This window comes from Apteryx mantelli, chromosome Z, assembly GCF_036417845.1.
Source record: "Apteryx mantelli isolate bAptMan1 chromosome Z, bAptMan1.hap1, whole genome shotgun sequence".
Taxonomy (NCBI): Eukaryota; Metazoa; Chordata; class Aves; order Apterygiformes; family Apterygidae; genus Apteryx; species Apteryx mantelli.
In genome coordinates, this window is record NC_090020.1 from 75,296,362 (window position 1) to 75,301,110 (window position 4,749).

The window sequence follows — 4,749 nt, forward strand, 5'->3', positions numbered from 1 at the left end:
GCAAAAGCGACATTCAGCTGCAAAACAGTAATAGAAACATTGTTTTGTTCTCTGGGACAGTGGGATGAGTACTTTCTCCTGTGCTTGTAAATGATTTGATCCCACGCTCTGGGCATGAGGGAGAATTTACACAGCACAAAGCATTAAGCATTGCAAGGCAGGGTCAGCTCAGAAACTTGCCTCTTATGGTGGTTATGGGATGCCTGAAAAAGAGGATGCTTAGAATATCAAAACCAAGATAGGCATAAAGCAGTCTTTCCCCTCTTTTATCCTACCAGTTTCTGGCAATCTAGAAGATTAAGGATTCTCTGATTCAGAGGATACATTTCAGGGATACATATTAATTGTATTTAATCCTCCAAATCTATGTTTTCTTCTGAATCCATTTACACTTTTGACTTCTACATCATTCCTTTTCAGTGCAGCTAAATTCTATATAGGAGTCACTGACCTGCAGACTGGTTATCATAGCTCTTAAATCATCATCTAATCATCTGTCTACTAACTCTGGTCATATGACTCATTCTTTATTTGGATAATTTGCAAGAAATGTGATCTAGATAATAGCACTACGCTTTATCAATCCAGGAATGCTGAAGCACATTTACAGGCATAAACCTAGGAAAGTCTGTTGGGTTTCTAAGGTATGTCTGGTTAATATCTCTTTAATTTATGACTGTACACATAGAAAATCAGCTGATGGGAGAGTCTGTTTAAGAACAAAACTGAGAAGAACTTTTATGCAAAAGAGGAAGTAGTAATTAAAACTTGCCTATGAAATTATGGGCTATACACATCTAATATTTCCTGAAAGAAATAGAGGAAATGGGCCAACAGTAAACTACATGTTTGAAAGTGCACTTCAGCCAATAGCCAGTACAATTAACGTTTACCTCTACCTGTTTTTGCTTTAGCCTTAATGGATGTTTCCACAGTTCAGTTAATCTCTGGTATGGAGAGGAGAGTAAAAGAGGCTTCTCTGTGATCCATTTTTATACTGTTTGTCTGATTGCTTATCAGAGAATTATCAGGAATTCTTGATTTTAGGTATAGACTAGTCCAGAGTATGGCAAATGCTGACAGTGTGGGCTACAGGGCAGGAAGGGGTTCTTTTAAAAGGATAAAATTTAGAAGCTTTAGGCAGGTGAGAATTTTTACTGATTGTCAGGTGATGAAGCATAGAGATGAGCAGCTACTGGGGAAATCTGCCATCTAATCTGATGCGGATGGGACCGATGGAGAGAAAAAGCTAGTCTGCCATGGAGCAGGTCTGTAGCGTTCAGGGCTGAGCTTGGTAACTCAGAGGGACGAGACAGCACACTGAAGAGAGAATGTATAGAGAGAATATATAACCCATATATAGTATTGTACCAACAAACTAAGACCATTAAATTATGTTCTAAAAGAGACCAAAAATGCAAAAACTGGAAAAATAAAGGGAAAAAAAGCCAAAAAGCTTCCCAGGACCCCTTATGGGAATCAAAATCTTTGCCCCTCTCCCTCCTATAGACACTGGAGAAGTAGCCACTTCTCCTTATTTGGGGTCAGATGCTCTGCTGGTGATTACGTTGCTAGATAGTGAGATGTAAGGTCACTCTTTGTTTATTGTTGATCCTTACTATTCTCCATTGTGTCATGGAGTTTTAGCCTAACCACAGCCTCAGAGTTGGAAAACCCCTGTAGGTAGTATTTTCTCTTGCCTTTATTCATCTGACATCTGTTGTACAAACGCTGTGTGGAAGTTGTTGCTGTTTTTCAAGCACAGCAAACAAAGACTGAAGGAGAAGCCACCCTGGGGATGACCTACTCATTAAATAAATGATCCTACCAGTTCCCTAAATTCCTCTTTCTGTATGGCCCCACACCTGGGGACTGAGCCTGGCTCACTGCACTGGGACAAGCATGTGTGCGTGACGTGTGAGCCGAGGATCAGATGCTCTATTTTCCTGTTTGTTCCCTCAGCTTGGCAAACCCAAGTTACCCAATACAACTCCTGTAGCAGTCAGATGTAATCCCTTCTCTTAATGCTGACCCCTCAAAATCTCTGTGGGCCTACGTGATCAGCAGCAAGGTAAGAGGTATGCCCCCACGGCATGCCTCATCATTCCCTGCTAGGTAGGTTGGCTTCAGAGCTGCAGGCCTTTGGCCCTCAAATCCCCGTCCTAATACTGTGACAAGGGGTATTTAACTGAAGGCAGAAGTGTTTATTTGAAGAGGAAGCCCTCCACAAGTGCGGAGACCCTGTTGAATGGCTTGAACTATGGCAGCAATGATGCAGCCAGTGTAAAGAACACTTTGAAGACTCCTTTAAAATACTGTGTTTTGCCATCTGCATAGTAAATCTTGTTTTACCATTTCTTTCCTTGTATTAACAAGGACATAATGATCAAGGCTCAGTCATGTTTATGTAAAAGGGGCTGTTAAAAAAAAAAGGTAATGAACAGGAGACTGAGAACAGCTTGATTTTCAGAGCAAGATGCCGAAACATTACACAGCTATTTTAAGGGAAGCAGCACTATTGTGTTTGATATAGATGTATAATGACAGACAGATGTGATGGATATGCAACAAGTTTCCACACAGAGCCTTAGCTCTGACACTTTCATATAGTCTCCAAACGTAAAAAGGGAGACAAGCTTTTTTTTCATTATTTTGATGTCATCCTCCTAAAGTGCTTTCCAGTTCCCAAGAGAATTGGAGGGCATTTGCTCACTGAGGAGTTTGTTCAGTTTAATTCTGAGAAAACCGTGATTATGACATGCTGTATCTCGACTGCTGCTTTGTCCATCCAGATGTTTCTGGGCCTTAGTTTTGAAAGACAAGATGGAAGAGTGGGGGCAGCGTTGGGGGGGTGGTTGAAGTTTTGAAGTTTCCAGAGCCTTTGACGCTGTTCTGGGCTGAAGGAGGAAAGGGAGAGCAGTGAAGAGGGAAATAAGGGAGAGATGATAAACATATTGGCCAAAAGTACTACCTATTTCCATGTGCAGGGGACAAGTGGCCCTGGAAGCAGTAACAGAAGCCTCCAAACCTAAGCGTTGGCTCATCGCTTTACCACTAACAAAGCAAAACCTGCTGGGCTTGGATGATGCAGCAAGCTCAGTGCAGGAAGCTGTTACTAAAGCTTTGCCCAGGCTACTTCCTGGAAAATAACTGTTCTCGTGCCATTCTAGAGGAAACAGCGAGCCTGTTCTGCTGAGTGGAAAAATAATGGCAGTCAATTCCTGAGCATACATAAAATCCTGTGAAAATGAAGGCTTTGCAGGAGATAATTTGGGCGGGGGGACTGCAAAACTTTCTGCAAAATGGGTCTTGCATTGTTCTCACAGAAGAGCTTATTTATTGCTCCGCACGAGAAGGCACGTCACTGCCGTCCAGCGGAGCAGTGAGTCATCCCCCGAAGTCTCTGCAGCCCTGTAAAATTCCCATCCATTCTCCAGCTTCGTTCAGGTCACGTATCAAGTCACCCCGACAAAGCAAACCCTGAGTTACTGATTCAAAAACCACAGTAAAGCAAACTCTTTCTAGGCTGGGGGAAAAGAAATATCTGAATTCTTGAACTCTGTGAAAATGCAGGTTCTCAGACATTACTTGCTGGCTGAAATCCCAGAAGTTGAAGGTTTAATCTTAAAAAAAAAATCCCTGCTTCAAAGCACACTGAAATCAGTCACAATACTACCTGCAAGCTAATGTCACACTTCCCTATTTACATATATTAAAAGGGCCCAAAAAAGCAGAACAAAAATATTTTCCATTTCAAATTCTGTGAAAGATCTCAGACCTTCCTTGAAGTCTTTCTCATTGCAGATATCTTTTCTGATTTAAGGTTGGTGATGTCTGATTTTTTCTTCATCTTGTAGTTCAGCACTGGCTGATCATGGTGACTTGCCTAGATGATGCTATTTTCTCTGGTCAACTGAGGTAACACAACCCTTTGGGCAAAGTGGACTCAGCAGTTCTTTTGCATCGTTAGGATGTGGTTGTTCAATGATTGATATTGTCTGACTAAGACAACCTTCGTCTACGTAACTGGCAGGAGTTTATCTGATGGAACAAGCTGCTGAAGAGAAGCATTTGCATTCACCTAGATTTCACTAAGTGCCTCTTATCTTGCTTTAGTGTTGCTGGATGGCTGAAGAAGCAAGGAAAACCCTTTGTAGTCTTTACTTGTAAAAGCTGAAGGTGAGAGGCCACTTTCCTAACTCAGGGTCCTCACATTCACTTTCACTCTTATCTAGAGAAATAGTGCTCTGAAAGAAAGGGCCTAAGGCCCAGTTATATGAAAGTGGCAGGTTCCTTCAGAAACCTTTCACATGTCTTTAAGTGTAGGCAACACAACTTGCGGGTGTGGATCCCACTCTGGAAAAATTTGCCAACTCTTCAAATGACTTCTAGTGTGACTGTTAGGCCTTCACACAAAGCTTACCCATGCAGAGAAATATTTCCCAATAGTCAATTTGATATTATATATTTGAAATTCACACTCTTAGCTGCATAAATTCCTCCAGTTAGGGGACAGGAGCAATACTATACAATTAGAGAGGTGACCAAAAATTCTTGTCAGATGGCTGTAAGCAGCTGTGCGTCATCCATGCAACAGAGAAAAGAAGCAATAACAGCTTCTAATTATTTGGAGTAAAAAACAGGTTTTATAATATAATGATCTGCTTAGGGATAGTTCTGGGACAGAGAAACTAGTAAAGTCCATCAAAATGATATCTTCTGACTGCTTCCTGAGGCTCTAGTTGGCAG